The following is a 25,287-nucleotide window of genomic DNA, read 5'->3' as shown; positions in this document are numbered from 1 at the left end:
CAAAATATTTTCTGGAAAACCATGATTAGGAGACTTCTATAAATATTCCTTGAATATATCCCAAGCTTCAAATAGTTGTTCCTCCAGAAGCTGTTTGAAATCATATATCTTGTCACGTATCTCAACTTTCTTGCTTGGCGGAAACCATTACTTAAGAAAACCAGCAACAAGCTCTCCCCACATATGAATAGTGTTGTAGGGCAGCTTCTCAAACCAAACTCTCACTTCACCGGCTAAAGAGTATTTGAAAACTCTTAGCCCAACAACATCATCTGGAACAACATTCTGCATAAGTTAGAAACACACACACCCAAGAAGTTCTTCAAATGTTGGTGAGGGTCATCATCGGTAGATTTTCGAAAATATCCCTCAAGTTTGAATAGTTGGTAGATAGTGGAGTCAATCTTGCAGTTTGCAGCATTAATCCTCGGTGGAACAATAGCAGAGGCATATTCCACCTCTTCTAACATATTCACAAAAACATTCTCCATTTTCACTTCTACTAGTGGGTCTTGCACCAGCACATTCCTATTACCACCTGCTCCACGTCCCCCTCTGTTGTTCATGATCAACCGGTTCACAGTAAACAGCAAACAAGGTGTGATGGAATAGAAAAATATTTTAAGTAAGGCACAAGCTCTTTAGTAATTTCAAAACCGTATTCCCTGGCAACGACGCCAAAATTTGATACGTTCAAATTACACCTATTAAATGATGTAAAGCGGACCATATCAAATATAGTAACCCAACAAGGTTAGGGTTGAATCCCACAGGTAATATGGTGTGAAAAGGTTAATAAAGTCATATAGTACTTTCTTGCAGTCTAGTTTCGTATTCCGTTGAGTTTGTAGAAAATTGGTTGTTTATTAACTAATTCCTTTTGGTGGTAATAAATGGATAAAGGAAACCAAGGTTGTGTCCCCTTTTAGAGAAAGTTTATGCTATGATATACTTCAAATGGATCGTTATAAGAATGGACTTAACCTCGAATTGAATCCCTAATGTTTCCCAACAATTAAAGATATTTCTTTTGAAGTTCGGGAAGTCTAGTTTCTAACGCAACAAATTGCATTTCGATCTGACATCGGAATCAAACGTTACGAGCATTTCAAGATGAACTGCCAGAGCAGGGATTAACACTACGCAAACACGACCAAGGTGGTGCGAACGCGAAGGGAAGCAACTGGGCAACTCTTCTCGAACGCGAAAAGCAAAAATTAAGTCGGTACAAACCGACTTTAAAACAATATAAAAGGGGGTTTACCCCTTATTTTCAGCCAAACTACCCCTTAAAAATATCCTAAAACCTCTGGAACATTCCCCAACTTCCGTCCATAAAATTGTAGCGCAAATCAAGTAAAATCTTGGGATTTAGGTTCAGATAGCATATAGTTGTGATCATAGTATCGTATTGCGGTGAATCTTGGCTTGGATTCAAGGTGAATATTGAAGATATTATGGCTCTAGTGGGAATAAGGTAAGAATCTTTCCTTATTGATAGTAATTTAGGTTTATTTATGGAGATAAAGCTATTAAATGGTCGTATAATGAACTAATTAGTTGAGAAATCGAATAAACATCGTGTGGGATGTTTTATGGAATATTTTGGTATTGACGATGATGTTGTTGATGTTGGTGGTGTTGTCGTTGTTGGTTGTTGGTATTGTGATTTCGGGCTAGGGATATAAACAGGGGAGATGCAACCCGAATTTCGGCAGATTCTAAGGGATTTAACTTGAAGGCTTAAGATAAGTATGACGATAAGACTAACAACAGTATGAATTCTCTTGAATGTAGATTTACGAGCTTGGGAGGATAAGCGTTAAGTAGTAGGAGACCAAAGAGGTATGTTAAGGCTACTCCCTTTCTTTCTAAAGGCATGATTCTTTTCATATGAACCCATACATGTTTTCCATAACGTCCTCACTCCCAGAAAGCTAGAATTTCATGATTCTCAAGTTCTTATGATGCTAAATATAGATGTTTTCCATGATGATATTGATGATGATAATGATTCCATTGTAGAGATTCCAAAGCTTATGGTTTTGATGCTATTATGAGATTATTGAGCTTATTTCATGATTTTCTTGATTTTATTCATTGTTGTTGATCTCACCTTAAGTTATTTGTTCCTTCAAGGTGAGATGTAGCGACGATGATTGTTCCATAATATAAATCGGAGGTTACCGACCTTACGTCACTCCGATAAAGTAGTAGCTTCTATTTGGGCTCTCATGCATGCTACTTATCTTATATATGTACATTATGTATGTACATATTTGATATGGGAAAAAGGGCGAGGCGTTATATACGCATAACCACCTGATCAGCTAGTGTACTATGATATCGTCCCGAATGCGGGATATATGGATAAATAGAACTGGCTGTTCGTTCCGCGGAAACATATATAATCTATAATATTTATGGATCGGATTGCACGTTCCGCAGCACTATTATGTTTTATATGTATGAGAAATGTTTTCTTTAAAAAGGCTAAGCATGCATGGTATCTGCCTTAAGAGGCAAACAGATGTACAGGTTATCTCTTTATCTCATGTTATGTTCCATATCTCGTTTTATGTTATTATTCATGTCTTTCATACTCAGAACATTGTTAGTACTGACGTACTTTCTTGTGGACGCTACATTCATGCCCGTAGGTAAACAGGTAGGCGGATCTAATCTTTAGGGGTTCATCAGCGGAGTCTCAAGAGTGCTCCATTTGCTTCAGAGCTGCAGTTTATTGGTACTACTCTTTTGTGTATAGACTTGGGCATGGCGGAGTCCTGCCATGTCTTTATGTTTTCCTGTATTCTATATAGAGGCTCGTAGATATATGTATGTAGCTGAATGTTCCTTAACCTTATCAGTCCATACTACTGTACAACATTTTGGCAGTCTTGTTGGCATATGTTTATGGGCATAGCTATTGATGATTATATAAAGATGTGTCGTTATCTTATGATATATGCCCTTACAAAGTATGACGCTCATGAGCTAGCTTTGTGGCCTACCTAGAAATGACTATGAGATGTATGTTCGGAGGTGCTCGGTAGGTTAGCACCGGGTGCCCGTCATGACCCTCCGGTTGGGTCGTGACAAAAGTGGTATCAGTGCAGTTTGTCTTAGGTTATGTCTACGAGTCGTGTCCAGTAGAGTCTTCCTTATAGGTGTGAAGCACGCCACACTTATAAACATGAGGCTGCAGGGCATTTAGAAATGATTGTCCTTTTTTTCTTATCTTAGATCGTGCGATAGAGATATGTTATCAAGATCCCCTTTTTCCTAATCGTGTGTTATGATTTCAGCGATGCCTGTGAAGAGGAAAGCTACAGCGGCCCAGAAGGGCAAGACGGTGGCCTGAAGGAGGATTGGACGGGAGCTACCAGCAGAGATAGAAGAGGGTGATCTCATAATGAGGTTCCATCTCGGACCTCTCCTACTCTACCCATTTCAGATAAGCATGAAGGGGCCTCATCTCCAGCTCCAACACCCCTAGTTCCTCCACCAGATGCCTCCGGTCAGGAGATGAGAGAGACCATTCAGTTGTTGACCCAGTTAGTTGCCACTCAGGCTCAGCGACAAGATGCGGGCCGTGGTGATAGATCAGTCAGTGCAAGAGCTCGTGATTTTATTAGCTTGAACCCTCCAAAATTTTACGGGTCAAAACCGGATGAAGACCCGCAGGGCTTTATAGATGAGATACTGAGGATGCTACGGATAATACATGCTTCTGATACTGAGTCAGCAGAATTGGCTTCTTATAGATTGCGGGATGTGGCCATCCATTGGTACAACACTTGGATGTCTTCGAGAGAGGTAAATGCACCTCCCCCGGTATGGTAAAAGTTCGTAGATGCCTTCCTCCGATATTATTTGCCACCGGAGGTTCGACGGGCTAGAACTAACAAGTTTTTGAATCTTTGGCAAGGGAATATGAGTGCTCAAGAGTACAGTCTTCGCTTTAATTTCCTGGCTAGGTATGCTCTAGCCATGATAGCCGATATGGGGGACTGTGTACACTGGTTCGTGAGTGGTTTGGGGCCAAATTTGATTAAGGAGTGCTTGAGGCCTCACTTCAGGATGGGATAGATATTGCACGTATTCAGGCCCATGCCCAGAATTTGGAAGAACAGCAGCAGCTGCAAAGGGGTGAGCGTGATTCTGATAGAGGGTATAGTAACAGGGCTAGATCTTTCGGTGCTGCTAGCGAGTTCAGAGGGGGTCAAAGGCAGTAGTATTCTAGGCATTCAGGCCAATCAGTGGCTAGTGCACCTCATCGATTTGCGAGCAAGAGATTTGATTGCCCTATTTATTCAGGACCGGGTCAGAGCTCCAAAGTTTCGGGTTCCCAGTATCGAGGTGATTCCAGTCAGATGAGACCGCCCTTACCACAGTATAATTAATATGGTAGGCCGCATTCAGAACAGTGCCGCTTAGGCTCAGACGCTTGTTACGCTTGCGGACGGATTGGTCATAGGATGTGTGATTGTCTATTTAGGAAAGGCAGAGATAAGGTTCAGCCCACGGGATCAGCAACTGGTTTTTCATCGTCCATAGGCCCTATGGGGCAAGATTCACTGGCACCAGGAGGTCGTGATAGAGGCAGAGGAGGAGCATCCAGTTCAAGCGGCCCTTAGAACCGTATATATGCACTAGCTAGACGATAGGATCTTGAGTCCTCCCCTGATGTTGTCACATGTATATTGTCAGTATCCTCTCATGATGTATATGCATTGATTGATCTGGGTTCTACTTTGTCGTATATTACTCCTTATATTGTCGATCGTATTGGGGTGAAACCTGAGCCAATCAAACCTTTTGAGGTGTCCACACCCGTAGGGGACCCAGTGGTAGCTAGGCGAGTATATAGGAATTGTGTGGTTGTAGTTTTCAACCGTCATACTATGGCTGACTTACATGAGTTGAAAATGTTACATTTTGATGTCATTATGGGTATGGATTGGTTGGCCTCCTGTTATGTCAATGTTGATTGCAGAACAAAAATGGTTCGTTTCCAGTTTTTGGGAGAACTAGTTTCAGAATGGAAAGGTGATACGGCATCCCCGAAAGGTAGGTTTATTTCCTAACTCAAAGCAAGGAAAATGATTGCTAAGGGCCATATCTATCATTTAGTCCGAGTTCAAGACACAGAAGCAAAACTGCCAACTCTTCAATCTATGCCAGTAGTGAATGAGTTTCTAGATGTGTTTTCGGACGAGTTTCCCGGTCTTCCACCATAACGGGAGATTGAGTTTACCCTTGATGTATTGTCGGATAGTAAGCCCATATCTATTCCTCCTTATTGAATGGCCCCTGCAGAATTAAAGGAGTTAAAGGCGCAACTGAAAGATCTGCTGGAAAAAGGCTTTATTAGGCCTAGTTTATCGCTATAGGAAGCACCTGTGTTGTTTGTAAGAAAGAAAGATGGATCCTTACCGATGTGTATCGACTACAGGAAATTGAATAAGGTGACAATAAAAAATAAATATTCACTTCCAAGGATTGACGATTTGTTCGATCAATTGCAGGGTGCCAAGTGATTTTCAAAAATAGATTTAAGATCAAGATACCACCAAGTGAGAGTTAAGGAAGAGGACATCCTGAAAATAGCCTTCAGTACTAGATATGGCCATTACGAGTTCTAAGTAATGTCGTTTGGATTGACTAACGCCCCAGTGGTATTCATGAATCTGATGAATAACGTGTTCAGGCCTTTTCAAGACCTATTCATGATTGTATTCATCGATGATATTCTTGTATATTCTCGATCGGAGGCAGAGCATGCAGATCATCTATGCACTGTTCTTGGAATTCTTCAGGCTCGGGAACTATATGCCAAGTTTTCAAAATGTGAGTTTTGGCTGAATTCTGTAACTTTTCTATGACATATTATTTTCGCTAATGGTATTCGAGTAGATACCTAGAAGATTAAAGCTGTGAAGACTTGGTCAAGGCTTACAACACCTACGGAGGTCCGTAGTTTTCTGGGGTTGGCCTATTACTACAAAAGATTTGTAGAAGGATTCTCTTCTATTTCGGCACCACTGACGAAGCTGACTCAGAAATCAGTTAAATTTCAGTGGACGGACGCATGTGAGCGCAGTTTTCAGAAGCTGAAGGACAGATTGGCTTCGGCCCCAGTCCTAACATTTCCCGAAGGATCGGAGAGCTATGTTATCTATTGTGATGCCTCAGGTGTTGGGCTAGGTTGTGTGTTGATGCAGCATGGCAAAGCTATTGCTTATGCTTCGAGACAGTTGCGGAAACATGAGAAAAACTACCCGACTCATGATCTAGAGTTAGTTGCAGTTATTCATGCACTGAAAATGTGGAGACATTACTTATATGGCGTTCATGTTGATATTTATACAGATCACAAGAGTCTTAAATATAATTTCAAACAGAAGGAATTGAATTTATGACAAAGGCGGTGGTTGGAGCTACTGAAAGATTATGATATAAGTATTTTATATCATCCTGGAAAGGAAAATGTAGTAGCCGATGCTTTTAGCCGCAAATCCATAGGCAGTATATGTGATGTTCAACTGAAGAAGAGGGAGTTAGCTCGAGCGCTTCAACAACTAGCCAGTCTGGGAGTTCGCTTAATGGACTCGGGCAGTGCGAGAGTTATTGTTCAGAACCCAACTGTTTCATCCTTAGTAGAGGAGGTAAAGAAGCACCAGTGTAAGGACCCCATGTTAGCTCATTATAGGGATGTACTTCCTCAGAAGAAGAACAAGTCACCATTTGAGATTCCTACAGATGAAGTTCTCAGGTATCAAGGCAGATTATGTGTTCCTGATGTTGTAGGGCTACAATGACAAATTCTGGAGGAAGCCCATCATTCCCGTTATTCTGTTCATCCGGGAGCAACAAAATTGTATCATGATCTCAAGTCGATATATTGGTGGGATGGAATGAAGAAAGATATAGCGGAGTTTGTAGCTCAATGTTCTAATTGTCAACAAGTGAAAATTGAGCATAAGAAGCCTGGAGGATTGTTGCAAGCTATGGAAATTCCAACCTAGAAATGGGAAGTGGTTAATATGGACTTCATTACAGGCTTGCCTCGTTCCCAGCGTAAGTATGACTCTATATGGGTGATTGTGAATAGACTAAAAAAGTCACCTCATTTTCTACCTGTCAGAACTACGTACGCAGCAGAAGATTATACAAAAGCTGTATATCAAAAAAATAGTACAACTTCATGGTATTCCAGTATCCATTATCACCGATAGAGGAGCACAATTTACAGCTAATTTCTGGAAGTCCTTTCAAGAAGGTTTCGGAACTCAGGTGAAACTTAGCATAGTGTTTCATCTACAGATTGATGGGCAAGCTGAGTGCACTATTCAGACCCTTGAAGATATGACAAGGGCATGTGTGCTAGAATTTGGAGGTAATTGGGATGATCATTTGCCGCTTATTGAGTTTGCATACACCAATAGTTACCACTCCAGCATTCAAATGGCCCCATATGAAGTTCTATATGGGAGGAAATATAGATCACCAATTGGATGGTTCGAAGTAGGGGAGACAAAGTTAGTAAGCCCAGACTTGATCCAGCAAGCGGTGGAAAAGATTAAGCTTATTCAGGATCGACTATTAACAGCTCAAAATCATCAGAAATCCTATGCGGACAATTGTCGACGAGACTTGGAATTCCAAGTTAACAACTGGTATTATTTAAAGTATCACCAATGAAATGGGTAATGAGATTTGGCAAGAAGGGCAAGCTTAGTCCCTGATATATTGGGCCTTACAAGATTGTGCGCAAGGTAGGTCAAGTGGCTTATGAGTTAGATATGCCCTCAGATTTGGAGTCAGTCCACCCAGTTTTTCAAGTGTCAATGCTTCGTAAGTGCGTTGGAGATCCTTCCAGAACTGTGCCTGTAGATGATGTCCGAGTTACTGAAAAATTGTCCTACGAAGAAGTCCCCATTGCAATCCTGGATAGACAAGTTTGGAGGCTGAGAACCAAAGATGTAGCCTTAGTTAAAGTTCTATGGAGGAATAATAACAGAGAAGAAATGACATGGGAAGCACAGAAAGATATGAAGTCCAGGTATTCGCATCTATTTCCACCCCAAGAAGAGCTTCAGACAGAGACACTATCATCCTCAGGTATGTGATGCTTCTTTGAATGATTTCTTGGTCGTGTGTGGCCAATATGGATATTGATGTTGTATCCCTGTGAGGAACTGTATATTTTGGGTTGTTGTGACAGGATGGTAGTGGTACAATTAGAAGGGAAACTCTAACGAAATTTTTGTAGAATTCCTAAAGAGTTTAACATTCGAGGACTAATGTTTCTAAGGGGGTAGAAATGTTATACCTTGTAGTTTTGTATGTTGAAATTCGTTAAATGCTACTTGTTAAATTGTAGACATTGGAGTTAATTTCTAGGATATATGAGATTATATGCGCCTACCTTATGGTTATGAGGGTTTAAGTTCATGTAATTGGTCATGGAAGGATTGGAAAAACAAGTGATAAGGAGATTAAGTTTGTTGGAACGTTAATGAAAAGATGGGCAAGGTTTGTATGATAATTTTGATCTAACTTGAGAAAGGAATAGCTCCAAGTATATTAGGAGTTTTGAAGCAAAACAAAAGCCTAAATTGAAGTTCGGGAAATCTAGTTTCTAACGCAACAAACCGCTCTTCGATAGACATCGGAATCAAACGTCATGAGCATTTCAAGATGGACTGCCAGAGCAAGGATTAAACCTGCCCGAAGGCGACCAAGGTGGCGCGAACGAGAAGGGAAGCAACTGGGAAACTCATCGCGAACGCGACCAAGGTGGCGAACGCGAAGACCAAAAATTAAGTCGGTGCAAACCGACTTTAAAACAATGTAAAAGGGGGTTTACCTCTTATTTTCAGCCAAACCACCCCTTAAAAATATCCTAAAACCTCTAGAACATTCCCCAAACTTTCGTCCATAAAATTTTAGCGCAAATCAAGTAAAATCTCAGGATTTAGGTTCGGATGGCATATAGTTGTGATCATAGTATCGTATTGTGGTGAGTCTTGGCTTGGATTCAAGGTGAATATTGAAGATATTACGGCTCTAGGGGGAATAAGGTAAGAATCTCTCCCTATTGATATTAATTTAGGTTTATTGACGGAGATAAAGTTATCAAATGGTCGTATAATAAACTAGTTGGTTGAGAAATCAAATAAACATCGTGTGGGATACTTTACGGAATATTTTGATATTGACGATGATGTTATTGATGTTGGTGTTGTTGTTGTTGTTTGTTGGTATTGTGATTTCGGGCTACGGATATAAATAGGAGAGATGCTGCTCGAATTTCAGAAGATTTTAAAAGGATTTAATTTGAAGGCTTAAGATAAGCCTGACAATAAGCCTAACAATAATATGAATTCTCTTGAATGTAGATTTACGAGCTTGGGAAGATAAGCGTTAAGTAGTAGGAGACCAAAAAGGTATGTTAAGGCTACTCCCTTTCTTTCTAAAGGCATGATTCTTTTCATATGAACCCATACATGTTTTCCATAAAGTCCTTATTCCCAAAAAGCTAGAAGTTCATGATTCTCAAGTTCTTGTGATGCTAAAGATAGATGTTTTCTATGATGATATTGATGATGATGATGATGATTCCATTCTAGAGATTCCAAAGCTTATGGTTTTGATGCTATTATGAGATTATTGAGCTTATTTCATGATTTTCTTGATTTTATTCATTGTTGTTGATCTCACCTTAAGTTACTTGTTCCTTCAAGGTGAGATATCGACAATGATTGTTCCATAATATAAATCGGAGGTTACCGACCTTACGTCACTCCGATAAAGTAGTAGCTTCTATTTGGGCTCTCATGCATGCTACTTATATGATATATGTACATTATGTATGTACATATGGGATATGGGAAAAAGGGCGAGGCGTTATATACGCATAACCACATGATCAGCTGGTGTACTATGATATCGCCCCGGACGCAGGATATATGGATAAATTGATCGGGCCATTTGTTTCGCGGCAACATAATATATAATATTTATGGATCGGGTTGCACGTTCCACAGCACTATTATGTTTTATATGTATGAGAAATGTTTTCTTTAAAAAGGCTAAGCATGCATGGTATCCGCCTTAAGAGGCAAACAGATGTACAGGTTATCTCTTTATCTCATGTTATGTTCCATATCTCATGTTATGTTATTATTCATGCCTTGCATACTCAGTACATTGTTCGTACTGACGTTCTTTCTTGTGGACGTTGCGTTCATGCCCGTAGGTAAACAGGTAGGCGGATCTAATCTTTAGGGGCTTCATCAGCGGAGTCTCAGGAGCGCTCCATTTGCTTCGGGGCTGCAGTTTATTGGTACTACTCTTTTGTGTATATACTTGGGCATGGCAGAGTCCTGCCCCGTCTTTATGGATTCCTGTATTCTATATGGAGGCTCGTAGAGAGATGTATGTAGCTAGATTTTCCTTAAACTTATTAGTCCATACTGTTGTACAACATTTTGGCAGCCTTGTTGGCTTATGTTTATGGGCATAGTTGTTGATGATTGAATAAAGATGTGTCGTTATCTTGTGATATATGCCCTTACAAAGTATGACGCTCATGAGCTAGCTTTGTGGCCCACCTAGAAATGACTATGAGATGTATGTTCAGAGGTGCTCGGTAGGTTAGCACCGAGTGCCCGTCATGACTCTTCGGTTGGGTCGTGACAATTTATTCCTACCAAACCCTACTCACTTTCCCAAGTTAAGTAAAATTTATGGCTTTAATCAATGTTTGGAACCATCAATTATGAATGAAGAACAAAAGAATAAATAAACCCTAACAATCCATTATGCATATATCAATATCAATCCCCAATCACAAAACACTCATCCTAGGGTTCACAACCTTAGTAATTGGTTTAGCTACTCATAGTAAATGAGGAACAATAAGAGATAATAGAAATCATAATGCTTACGATTGATTGGAATTAGAATAAAGTAATTGCAATTGTCTTTTCTCCAAAAAGCTTCAAAAACTATGAGTATTCAATGCTAGGGAAATAGAATTAAAATCTAATCAACAATAATCTAAACAAACCCTACAATGAGTATTTATAATGGTCCAAGTCGTGAGAAATAAGATGACAAAACTGCCCCCGTCGGCACTGTTCACCGGAGAGTAAAAAGTTATACGGTCCGTCAAAATTCCTCCTTTAGCCATCAAACTGACTTCATCAGACTTTCTGCGCTTCCACTTTGACGGACCATCAAATGTTATACGGTCCGTATAATTGCTCTGTAGAATTTCCCATGGCTGAGTTGCTCTCTGTTACTGCTTGACGGTGGCTTTTACGGTCCATAGAATATTCTGCGGACCGTCTTTTGCTCCGTGAAATTTCCTTTGGTCACAAGTATCCTACGACAAGTGTATGATACTGACGTGCCGTAGAATGTTCTGCGGTCCGTCTGTTGTCCGGTCAAAATGCCTGTTCAGTCAACTTGCCATTTTTCACTTCTTTTTGCAACTTTTCACATAACTTCTCCAATTTTCGCCATATAAACATTGAAAACTTGAAACACAACAAAACCCACATAAAAACGACACGAACTTTCTTGAAAACAAGTAAAACTCTCCGTTAAAAGCATCAAATGTGCCGAAATTACGGGGCACATCACCATGCTTTGGGAAACTCTTGACTTTCTTTTTGAATCGAGCCCAAGCTTCATGAAGAGCCTCATTTGGAAGTTGATGAAAGTTATTGATTTTGTCACGGAGTTGCAACATCCGAGATGGAGGGAAAAACTTCTTGAGGAAAGGTTCGGTTAATTCCGGCCAAGTAGTGATGGACCCGGATGGAAGATCATCCAACCATGCGGTGGCTTCCCCCGTGAGAGACAATGGGAAAATCCTTAACTTGATCGCCTCGCTTGAGATGTTCGGGAGCACGTTAGTGGTACACAACCCAAGAAATTTCTTAAAGTGCCTATTCGGGCCATCAATGGGTAGACCTCCGAATAGGCCCTTAGTGTTGAGCAGGTGCAACATTGTCTTGTTAACATAGAAACTCGCGATCCCTTGAAGCGGAGGTGGGCGGATAGCGGCTGCATACCCGGACTCCTCCACAATGCCATCATCGGATTTGGTATCCGTCATTTCACCTGAATCAACACAATCAACAACAAAAAGTAAGAAGAGAAATAAAGACTAAAAGTAGAGTTTTACACTAATTGGTAAATTTCTAGACCGTATTTCCCGGCAACGACGCCAAAATTTGATATGCCCAAATTACATCTTTAAATAGGTATAAAGTGGTCGTTGGTCAAATATAGAACCCAACGAGGTTGGATCCCATAGAGAATACAATGAAGAAATGTACTTACCAAGTGTAACGCTCGACTATTAGTCTATATTTCTATGGAAGGGGGTATAAATATTGTTTGGTTTTAAGTTTGTCACACTAGTTGCTAGAGAAATCTTGTTGCGGATATAATTGATTGATAAAAGGACTAAGGTTGTGGTCCTAAAGGAAATTAATGCAAATGAGTATCAATTCAACTCATTTATATGTCTAGATATAGTAAACAATGGGTTACTTAAGTTAACAAAAATCTTCCAGCCAAATTGGTAAATATCATTATTAAGCTTTTTCAAGCCTTGGAATGTTACAAATGTGAACACCCATTTTATTTTCAAGTAACTTTCCTATTCCTAGATCAAGCTATTAAATGGTGTTTAAAGCCCCAAATTCTTACTAATTAACTCTTTTCCTAACTTCTACCTTCTTTTCCAAGCAAAGTACAAGTATTTAGGCACAAATAATGTTGGTCACTATTAAAAGTCGTTCAAGCTTGAAGAGTTAATAGAAAACATTTTTAACATACAAATGACTTTTGAATACAAAACCCAATCACATAACTAACACATTTGATCCCATAACCTTAGCTAATGATATTAGCTACTCATAATAATTAAATAAAAAACAAGAGTAAAGTAATATTCATGGTGCTTACAAATATAATGGAAGATGATGACAAAAGTACAAGATTCTTCTTAAAAGCCTTCAACCACCACTGTTCAATGCTCTTAATGCTAAAAGACAACAAAAAAGTAAAGTGAAGATTCTCATTACAAAACCCTAAAAGAATATTTATACATCCCAAAACGTGCAAGAAGATTGGACAAAAATGCCCTTGCGTACCTCTTCTGCAAATAATGAAACGAATCACATGCGCAACCCGTGAATCTCGCGTTGCGCACTTCTCTCACACGCTGCACAGTTCAACTCCTTAGTCTTCAGTTATAGGCGAGGTGCATGGCAGGTCTGTGATTCACAAGCAAGCTGTGCAAGTCAATCGTGTGAATCATGGGTGATACTTTTTCTCCAAATTTTCCACTCCTATCTCAGACAAGTCGTGCGTTACCTGCGTGATTCAAAGGATTTTCCTGCGATTCACATGAGATGCTAGCTTGTGTCCTTAGCTCATTTTTGTTCATTTCTTATCTTTCAATGTCTAATCTTTACAAACACACAAAAACGTACGAAACAAAATAAAGCACACTTAAAGAGTCACAAAAGTTCAAGAAAATAGCAACAAATATGTCGTAATTTCATGGTACATTAGAGACCAAGTTGGACATATGGAGTAGATATTCCATCTTTTCGTCGATTCAGTTACTTCTTTCTCTTTACATTCGAGGACGAACTTGTGTTCAAGTGGTGGATGATGTAACGATCCGTTAGGTCGTTTTGTTGATTTTACCTCTTTTTGCCCAAATGACCCTTCCCTTAGCTTTATTTTAGCGTATTTGACTTTTGCGGGAATAGGTGGCGGGTTATCGAGGCAATCGAATGAGTATCAGAAAGGAAAACCTAATTTTTGATTTTGAGAAAAGCTTTAACCACTAGTTGACTTTTGGGTAAACATATCCGAAATTGAATTCTGATAGTTTCTTTAGATCCGGAACGTGATTTCTAACTTAGTTGGGTGGTTGCTACATATTATGAGAGGTTCGTAAAGGTTTTGGGTGTTTGGTTGCTAAGTTGTGGTTTTTGAGAAAGTTAGAGTATTTTTGTAGAAAAGCGTGCCTTAATGATGTGGGATCAATGTTTTGAGTACACGAGCAAGTTCATAGCACTGTTTATACTTGAGTTGCATGTTTGATTTATGTTCACGGGGTTCCGAATGAGTTTCGATTGTTGGATTGGAATTTTTGGGAGTTTGAGAGTTGCTGGTTTTGGTGTCTTCGCACTTGCACATGTGGGAGCGCGCCTACTGGGTGCACCTATAGAAGGTTGGTTGCGGGTACGAAAGTGGGCTTAGGGGACAGGACTTCACACCTGCGAAGGGAAGGTCGCAGGTGCGCAGATGTGTGTCTGCACCTGTGAGCCTTGGGTTCTTTTAGTGAGGCACGCATCTGCGAGCTGTTTTGCAAAAGCGACTTCGCAGGGGCAGAAATTGGACCATTAATTTTCACGTTTTCAAATTCTAAAGCTCGGTTTGGAGGGATTTCAAGAGGGATTCACTTGTTTAAGCTTGGGGGTAAGGATCTAATCCTTAATTTAATTGTATCTCTTAGATCCTACCATTAATTAGTAGCTTAAATCATGATTTGAGGTGGGAAAATTGGGGGTTTTAGCCTCAGGTTGAAATTGGGAATTAAATTGAAGGTCAATCCATGATTAGTTATGTATGATTTTCTGGACCTAAACTAATTAGGCTATGGGTAAACTAATTCTAACCTAAAATTCTAATTTTGTCCTTAGGGCTTGGGTTTAGCTATTTTGGGCTCGCCCTAGGGTTCTAAATAGAAGTATAGCAATATGGGTATCTACGGATTCATATTTTAATGTAGATTCTATATTTGATAGACACAATTCATTCAGAAGCTGATAACGTTCGAATCCACAACTCAAGTGTGAAAGTGTACACGATCGTCGCAATATAATTTACTCAACTATGAGTCGGGGTAGAATCCCACAGAGAACAATATAAAGGCAATTAAGAAAGTAAAGGATTTATAACCAACTAAGCTAAGCCAACCACTTTTTAAATATTTGATTTTTGATTTAAAAACTAACAAAGATAAAACTAACTAGAAAGCGGGTAAAGTGATCAATGGCCTCACAAGCAAAGGAAAACAAGAGAAATTACTCTCAAGCAACGATCGAATGTATTTTACAATTTTACAACTAAGAGCGATTTTATGTTAATAGATAATGATTTTTAAAATCTCATTGAAAGTCTTCCAACCAAATCAATGAATTTCACTCTAAGCATTTCCAAGCCTTAGAGTGTGATATAAAGCACAATCAATTTAACTTCAAGTTAACTATCTTATTCCTAGCTCAAGTTATTAGATGACGTTTAAAGACCCAAATACTTGCTATTTACTCTTTTCCTAACCCTTACTTTCTTTTCCAAACAAAGCCAAGGTAAAATGACGCATATAATGTTTGCAACCACTAAATGACATTAAAGCTTGAAGAGTAAATAGAGAAACATTAACCCACTTCATTAGAAATAAAAATTGTTTAACACATAAGCAAAACAAGAGATTCGATCCAAACTTTAACATATGAATGTTTGCATAAACAAGATTAAAGTGATGGAATAAAATGCTAAATACTTAGATATACAATAAAAGCAAGAGTTGAAGAAATGGGTAAAGAAATTCTCATTGAGTGCCTCAAAATCTTCAAACCCTAGGTGTAGTTTCTTGCTCCTAAACTTGGAAGAATGGCCAAAGATGTGAGAAATTTCCCCCAAGTCTTGTTTTTGTAGATCCTCAATTTTCCCCATAAAAAATGACGAAAATAGCCCTTCATATTTCAGATTTTCGAAATTGCAATGCTGGCCACTTTTTGCACTTCTAGCCAGTTTTCTCATTTTCTTCAATTTGGCCTCTTTTGACTTGGTTTCATCCTGATCACTTCTAAATCACATAAAACCTGTAAAATGGAAGTAAACGACATTAAATTCACCGCTTTCTCAACCAAACATGGAAAAAATCTAAGATTACTGAAGAGATAAGTTGGTAAAATATCAACTTATCAAAACCCCAAACTTAAAGTGTTGCTTATCCTCAAGCAAATCAAGACATAAAATTTCTCTCTAAAGACTGTATTCAAAAGTGCACCCACATCATACCAAGTCAAAAGAGTCAACTTTAAGCACAAACACGACTTTGATTGATACCAACAATTAATCCAAGACATATGAATTACCAACAACTTCTAACAACTTCTCAAAAACTTCATCTTCTTTTCAAGTGCTCAAACACCAAGTTTATCAAAGTAGCAATCAAGTGATGACACTTAAGCTTCAAATTTGCCTCTTTGACACAAAACAAACTTTTTTCTATTCATTCCTCTCAATTGGAAATTGAAACAAATTCACACTTAGAAAATGCAATTCAAAACACAAATGCGATATCAAATGGAAAGAATTAGCGCTCTCTCTCTCTCTCTCTCTCTCAAAGATGTTCAATGCATACATGTAGAACCATAGGCTTGCCTTTTATGTATTTCTCACTAATGTAGACACACTTGGTTCAAAATCAATTAGGACTGAAAGGGTTGTAATGTAAGCTTTTGGTTAAGGTAGGGCACAATTTAGATAAGAGTGACTCAAAACCTCTCTAAACACTACAATTTGCATCAATCAAAGCACACTTCCTTTCAAGACTTTACCAACCTTTGCTTCATTTTTTTTTCAACACCTAATCTTCTATTTATTCACAACTCTCATTTCTTTTATTCCTCTTCCCCACCCCCCACCCCACCTTTTTCCTTTTGTTCTTTTTCAAGAAACAAGGAAGGCGGTTTCAATTTTTATTTTTATTTTTGCTTTCACTTCTGAAGTTTTCACCTTTCAAGCAATTCTCACATCACCACTTTACGTAATCACCCCCAAATTTAGGGTTTTAGCCTATTTTACAAGGTTAAAGCACTTAGGGAGTTATGGTGTCAAACGATAGATCATTAAGAACAAGAGGTTAAAGCTTGTAACATGGTTGTCAACAAAAAGGTTCAAAAGCTCAAAGGAGGTTGACTAGGGAAAACATGCAAAATGTAGGCTATTTAAGGCACAAAATGATCCAAGGAAGGCCTAACATTATTTCTCAAAACAAGTGCAGCCTACAATTTTGCCTTGAAACACATTTCAGACAAGTTCTAGACCACAAATAATTCAAAAGAACTCACAAATACCTCACCACACATGGCACATGAAAATCTAAGTAGAATATGTATCCAAAACTCAACTGAAACAAATGAATTCAAAAAGTTATTTCTAGTCTAAAAAGACATTAGGTCAAAAAGTCACAACAAGAATCCTCACTTCTATCATTTTTCTTTTTCAAAGATCAAGAATTCATGTGTCAAGGTTTAAATAAGTTGGTACAAGCAAGCCAGAAATTGGCCAAAGGGGAAAAATATCACGTCCCACCACCATTTTTACTCCTAAACTACCTAAAAACACCCAGTTCAAAAGAAAATGAAAATTACCATCCTCGAAAAAAGAACTGTGGAACAAGAAAAAGCCAAGGATATTGCTACTAAAAAAAATGAACTAACAAAAACTAAAGAAGCTAACTAAAGATAAAAAGAAAACTACAAAATGAAATAACAACTCAACAAAAATAGAAAAAAAAAAAAAGTAACTAAAGAAAATAACTGATCCATGCCAAGTTTACATCATCATCCGCTATAATTCATCTAATATACAATCCAAAACAAGATAATATCCACCGCCAAATTAAAAATGTTATATTGTCCTCAACGCAACTAGAAAAAATAAAGCTCAAGTTAGAAGGACTCCCTGAAAAGATGGCTGGTCCAGTGCAGCAACTTCGTTTTATTTGGATTAGAAAGTTTTCTATGATCTGTCTTCAACTTGTTTATAGCAGCACCTGAGTTGAAGCTCATCCACTAACCATGTTATCATCTCCAGACACCAAAATTCCTATAGAAGACTTGCATAATTTCTCACTTACATTTAGGAACAAAAGTGAGGACACTTCATTCCATATTATTTCCTTTTATTCATTAGCAACAGGTACCCTTTTAGAAAATTCTCCCCATAATCACACAAGATGCAGGCATTTCCCAACACAAATTCACTTATGGCTCATATGCACTCTCCACCAAAAAAAAATGTCTTTGCACATATGCATACACATAAGATTTCATATTCTTCATTACTTCATGGTGTGCAATTACTCTATCCTATTTAGACAAGAAAGTTCTTGTTCTTCTCCCACATTTGAGTTTAAGTTGCAGAAAATAACAGTAGCATCATCTCCACAAACGAAAGATTCACAAAAAAAAAAAAATGCTTTTTACATATTCAAGCTACCAAATAGTTCTCAAATTCAAGCTACCAAATAGTTCTCAAATTCAAACACTTAATCATAGAAGGAAAGATCATAGACTATGTAGTTCATTTTATCCCCGATGCAAACATATTACTGCCTACCAAAATTCAGTATAACTACCATCTATCGCAGGGCTCAAAACAGCTCCGAACTTGCTCTCATACCAAAATCACACACCAAAACGTACTTCTTGGCAGCTGGTAATGTCGCTCGGTTACTTAGACTTCACCGGCGAATTAATTTTTCTCTCAGATAATTTGTCGAGTAAGTTGTGAGCATAACTTAACCAAGGTCCTTGTCACACTTAGAAGATTGAATTACCCTCCCAAAAAAATGAGAATTATAGTTCAACAGTCTAACCCAGTAGAAGATACCAATTCATGAGGCAATTTCGAATTCAAAATCAAAATCAACAATTCTACCCTATACTATGAGACAAACTCTGCCGTAGGGGAATGGGTCACGGGCAGAGAAGCGGAGAAGGACGAAGAGGGAGTTACCTATTAATCACTGGTGGTATGAGCAGCTGCGTGAGAAGCAGAGAGTCGGGGTTAAGAGTTGCGGTGTGTAAGCATGTTGAGAGGTGGAGGGGCGTGGGGAACTGAGAAACAGGCGCAAGAGTTGGAAGGAATGCATAGGCATTACTTTACTAAACATAAAAACACTTACTTGGACTAAAATTAACAAACACCATCTAAACCAGAAAAACAAGCGTGGTCCGCACTATGGGACTATTGAGTGCAAATTTGTTCAGAAAGTCATTTTAATAAAGTTTTGTGCATTTGTTTAGCTACTTCAACACCTCAAATCATGTCTAAAACAATTCTAAATGATGTGAAACTGGTGAATTAACCAAAAATAATAAAACAAGCTTAAATTAAAATTAAAAATGCAAAATTGAAGTAAAATTTAAAAAAAATATATGGATTGCCTCCCATAAAGCTCCCCATTTAATGTCATGGCATGACATGAATTAACTTTACCATTTTTCCCTCCACTTGAGGATATGAATTGACTCCCCAACTTTGAATCAAGTTTCCGGTTATGCTCTAGGGACAGTGGTACAAAAGTAAAGAGGCCAACTCTCGGACATCGTATTTTGCACTTTTTGGCCTTCAAGTGAGGAATGCCATTTTTTCGTTTTGGCATGATAAACTCCAAAATCAAAACATGTTGCTCTTCACCTCCAAAATCCTATATAGGCTCGGTTAGTTCAATTTCCATATCATCAACCAAGCACAATGTTGAAAAATTGTTGGAATGCAGTCTAAGGCGATTCATTTCAAATTTGTGCCACTTTTGACATCTTCACCCCCAAACTAGAGTCCTCAAAAATTATTTTGTGAACCTTTTTGTGGAACTCTAGTATCATTTCTTCAATCTCGGCATCTTGCATTATTTTTGGGTTGGTCGGTTGGCAATTCACCATTAGCTCTTCAAAATCTATCTTGACATCTTTCTCAATGGAACCAACTCAAAATTACACTCCATGACTCTTTGATATTGAGCATCACATGCCTCAATTTTTGCATTCAATCCAGCCTCCAATTGTAGGATAGCAACTTCAAGTTGTTTCCCTTCTTTACTTTGCTCAACATGATTATTTAGAAATTCTTCCATCATCCGTAAAATGCCTTCACGGTGATCTCCATAGACTCCTAGTTGTTGAGATTGATTCATAAGCCAATCTTGACTTACAATTTCCACTTGGTCAAGTTTTTCTTCATGGTGAGAGTCGTTCAAAGTTTGTAAAAATTCACCAATGGAGAAATCCATGTTTTGGGCACTTTTTGGTCTACTTTAAATACCCTCTTGGTGAGCATTATGAGCGTCAACCAATGATTTCATTTGATCCTCCAATGTGAGAATAGCTTTGTCATTGTAATTAATTGCTTGGCTCATGTCATTAAATGCTTGCCTCAAGTCATTAAGTGGTTGCCTCAAGTCCTTGAGTGCTAAGTTCAACTTTTCCTCATTTTCAAGAATGGTCTCCAACATAAGCATTATCTTCTCATTTTGAGCATTTGAAACTTCTTCCACTTCCATATCCCTATCATCATCAGAACCAAAACTAGAATCGTCATAGTGGGGGTTCGGGGAAGGGAAGGAAAAATAAGCACAATTAGCCCAATGATCATTTTGACCACCACACCAGTCACAAATACTCCACTCATAGGTTTGAGATTATGTGCATAATCCGGCCCCAGGAGAATTCAAACAATTTTGCCATGAGTTTGGTCCTCCACAATAAGGACAAGGGTCATCATATGAAAAACTACCATACGACCAATTTTTATTATATGATGTCATTTACACAAACTAAGAAAATAAACAAAGTCAAAGAAAATAACTACCCAAATATTCACAAGTTTGGACCAAAGCAAGTAAGCTTAAATCTCAAACTAAGCCAATTACACCAAATTGTTTCCCGGTAACGGAGTCAAAATTGATAACGTCCAAATCCACTTCTCACGTGAGAAAGCGTACATGGTTGTCGCAATATAATTAACCCAAACTATGAGTCGGGGTCGAATCCCACAGAGAACAATATAAAGGTGATTAAGAAAGTAAAAGATTTATAACCAACTAAGATAAGCCAAATACTTTTTAAATATTTGATTTTTGATTTATAAACCAACAAAGATAAAACTAACTAGAAAGCAGGTAAAATGATCAATGGCCTCACAAGCAAAGGAAAACAAGAGAAATTACTCTCAAGCAACGATCGAATGTAATTTACAACTTTACATAATGATTTCTAAAATCTCATTGAAAGTCTTCCAACCAAATCAATGAATTTCACCGTAAGCTTTTCCAAGCCTTAGAATGTGATATTAAGCACAATCAACTTAACCCCAAGTTAACTATCCTATTTCTACCTCAAGTTATTAGATGAGGTTTAAAGCCCAAATCCTTTCTATTTACTCTTTTCCTAACCTTTACTTTATTTTTGAAGCAAATCCAAGGTAAAATGACCCATATAATGTTTGCAACCACTAAATGACATTAAAGCTTGAAGAATAAATAGAGAAACATTAACCCACTTCATTAGAAATAAAAATTGTTTAATACATAAGCAAACAAGAGATTCGATCCAAACTTTAACATATGAATGTTTGCATAAACAAGATTAAAGTGATGGAGTAAAATTCTACACACTTAGATATACAATAAAAGCAAGAGTTGAAGAAATGCGTAAAGAAATTCTCATTGAGTGACTCCAAATCTTCAAACCCTAGGTGTAGTTTCTTGCACTTAAACTTGGAAGAATGGCCAAAGATGTGAGAAATTTCCCCCAAGTCTTGTTTTTGTAGATCCTCAATTTTCCCCATAAAAAAATGATAAAAATAGCCCTTCATATTTCAGATTTTCGAAATTGCAATGCTAGCCACTTTTTGCACTTCTAGCTAGTTTTCTCATTTTCTTCAATTTTGCCTTTTTTGACTTGGTTTCATCCAAATCACTTCTAAATCACATAAAACCTGTAAAATGGAAGTAAACGACATTAAATCCACCGCTTTCTCAACCAAACATAGAAAAAATCTAAGATTAAAGAAGAGATAAATTGGTAAAATATCAACTTATCAGAAGCACTTCGGAAGGGAAAGGCTCCGACTTGAGGGTTCGAGGCTCCCGTTCGCCTTCAAGGTAGGTTACAGTTTAATCTTTTAGACTCTGATTGAAGGACATATATAGTTTACAAATGTTGAAGGAGTATTGGGTGTGGAAGAGGGTCCCACCTTAGAGATTGTGATGAACACTTGGGTGGGTACCAGTGTATTTGTTTGGGTAATTAATGCAAAGTAGATTATTGTTAAGGGGAAATCATGTTGATCCTATGGGCATTGATTGTGGTGATAAATCCATTAGATTGGTATATTTGTTTCATGCTTGGGCTATGATAGCCATGTTTGATTAATACGTGTGAGCATTGAGTCATTTTGCATTCATCACTCTGTATTTCGTATAAGTCATGAAAGATGAATCATTCTTGATATTGAGTTGATACTATGTAATTATGTCGTGCGCACACACACACACACACATTTCATAATTCATGAAATTGTTGGCATATGTTACCATGCATGTTGTACTTTTCTATACTTACATGTAATTATTCATTGGAGTGAGACTTTGCATGAGATACGAGATAGTCCTACGAGACTGAGAAAGAGGTAAGAATGATGTTCTTAAAATCCGAAGGAAAATGATTCCGGGCATTATGATAAGAGTTGAGTTGATAAAAAATGATTGATATGATAGGGTTTTCACCCAGTCCGAAGGTAAATGCTTGATGGAGTGAAGAGGTATATGGACCTCGCGAGTGCCCCATGGCTCATAACTATAAGGCATGGCCTATAGCATGTGTGTACCAAGTATGAGATTGGCCAGTGCATTGCATTCATTCATTCATTTGATTCATTTCATTTCCTATGTGATTACATGATTACTTGTTGGATTAGGTAAAGCGTGACTAAATGGTTAAGACTAAGGAATGTTAGCTTTATTGTTCCATTAGGTGTGGTAGCTTTATTGTTCCATTAGGTGTGGTTTTCAATCTATATATATATATATATATATATATATATATTATGCGTGATTCCTTCGTTGTCGGCCTATGATAGCTACGAAGTACTAGTGGTTTTGTACTCATACTACACTTGTTGCACTTTTTGATGCAGATACAGACCTGTGTTTCAGTTCCAGGACTCGTGGCTGATCCCGAGGTTATCTTATTCCAGATTATAGGGTGAGCTATAGTTGAACCTGCAACACTGGATTTCTCTTTTTGTTATTCTGTCCCTTTCCATTTCGAGACAGCTTTCTATTTCTGTGTTATCTAAGACTTGTAATTTCTATTGGAAGGTCTTGTATGAGTTGGACCAGGTTTTGGGTTGTATTTAACTAAGTTATATTCCACACTTTATATATTTATATTAAGAGATAATGTCGCAAGTGTATTCTACTCTTTTGCTTTACTTTATAAATGATTCGATAATGTTTGGGGATGGTTCGCCTATCAGTGGGATGGTGTAGGTGCTATCATGACCCACGAATTTGGGTCATGACACACATGTCGGAAAATTTTGTCGGTTTTTTACATGTATTGCAATCATGTATGAATGCGGTGCATAAATACATGAAAAAATTTATTTTTGTCAAGAAAAGATTCAAACACACGTAACTGAAATTTTAGCTTATTTTTACATGTACTTCAGTCATATACGACTGAAGTTGAGACGTACATGAAAAATTCAAACATATATGGCTGGAATCTTAACCAATTTTTACACGCACCTTAGTAAAAAATGTCCGAAAATTTTCTTGGCAAGCCAGCAAATAGGTGAAAACGCCTGATGGTCTTCACAAGACCACACTTTCAGACGTGAATGTCTGAAGTTGCAAAACTTCAGACGCGACTGTCTGGAAGCGACTAAACTTGCAAAATATATATATATATATATATATATATATATATATATATATATATATATATATATATATATATATATATATATATATATATATATATATATATATATATATATATCAAAGTGGACACAAGTTAAATGGCGATCCCAAAAGCGGTTATTTGTACACTTCGGCCAAAAGATAGAGAAAAATCTAGAAAATGACAAAACTGACAAAGACTGAAATCGACATAACTTTCTGAAATTAATTTCTTCATTTTAACTCATGTATCTTTTTTTTTTGTTAGTTTGTTTAAAAATGAATTAATTTGTTAAATCTGCAAAACACAATATATTTTAGAATTAATACCTAAAACATCTCCTAAACTATTCACATTTTATTAAGTTAATACTCCCTCCGGATAAAAAAAGAGTGTCCACTGAGATTTTATTTTTTGATTTAAAAGAGTCCTTACCAAATCAAAAAAGAATGAACCTTATTTTTGCAGATTTTTCCTTATTAAGTGTTAAGTAACCAAATCTCAATGCCTATTTAATTAGGGATAGTTTAGTCAAGCCAAATTACCTATTTTTACCTAAAAGTTAGCATATTCTTAAGAGGTGTGCAAATGACTAAGTGGACAATTGGACATTCTTTTTAAACCGGAGGGGGTACTTATTAGTGTTCTTACCTCCCTAAGCTGTAGTAATTTCTATCTAAAATCTCATGCAATGCCAAGGGATGTAGTGTGTGAGAACAAGAAAATGGGGCATAAAAGCATTTATGTGACATTTAACATTCATATGATTTTAGTTATTTTTTTTCTCTTTCGGTAGATTCCGTTAAAAAGACACAAACCATAAACCATAACACACCCAATATTTATTTTAAGTACTAGTGAAATTGTCCGCGCTTTGCGCAATGATAAAAATATGAGCAAATTTATATTTTAATTAGGTGTTCTACAATAAAAAGTAAAATATACAAAAATATATGTTATCGTTCTAAGACATTCAATTTGGTGGTGGCGGTGTACTTTTTGACAAACTTTATAATTAGTATATTATTCAGTCGTAACACTTTAATTTCAGTTACGCCTGGAATAAATATTTTCATAAAGTTGATTGTTGTTTATCAAATATTGAAATCTTATTTTTTTGGACTTCAATGCATAATATCAAGCACAAAACCTTCATAATCCTATGACATATTTGTATGGAAGTAATATGTATTTATCTTGCTTTTCAAAAGATAAGGAGATCCTCACATAATTGCTCGTTAAACTCGACCAAATCATCAAATTTGAAGTCATTTTATCCAATTTCATACATCTTGCAACACAGGTAGTAGTATTCATTGATTTATTTTTCAGGACATTCGTAGAATCTTTATTTAACAATTACTTCAGCGTCTTCCTTTTAGCGTATACAGAAATCAAAACTGAATCAATTAATTTTTTAAAGAATATCAAATGTAAAAAAATAGTCGACACAAATTTTAATTCCATTACGTTGAAA

At 37.4% G+C, this 25,287-nt stretch overlaps 1 long non-coding RNA gene and 1 other non-coding gene across 2 annotated transcripts; one reads left to right on the top strand and one right to left on the bottom strand.

Annotated features, from left to right (window-relative positions):
- The first annotated feature begins 16 nt into the window (after positions 1-16).
- On the top strand, positions 17-120 carry LOC132616363 (small nucleolar RNA R71). The gene has a single exon (XR_009573149.1). It is a non-coding gene; the product is annotated as a small nucleolar RNA R71 (small nucleolar RNA).
- Positions 121-15,477: 15,357 nt separating this feature from the next.
- LOC132615191 (uncharacterized) lies at positions 15,478-19,277 on the bottom strand. The gene is made up of 2 exons (XR_009572610.1): positions 18,859-19,277; positions 15,478-15,932 (listed from the first exon to the last, which is right to left on the bottom strand). It is a non-coding gene; the product is annotated as an uncharacterized LOC132615191 (long non-coding RNA).
- Between the last annotated feature and the right edge of the window lie 6,010 nt (positions 19,278-25,287).

Source organism: Lycium barbarum, chromosome 10 (genome assembly GCF_019175385.1).
Source record: "Lycium barbarum isolate Lr01 chromosome 10, ASM1917538v2, whole genome shotgun sequence".
In the NCBI taxonomy this organism is placed as follows: domain Eukaryota; kingdom Viridiplantae; phylum Streptophyta; class Magnoliopsida; order Solanales; family Solanaceae; genus Lycium; species Lycium barbarum.
This window is presented reverse-complemented; position numbering and strand designations above follow the sequence as displayed.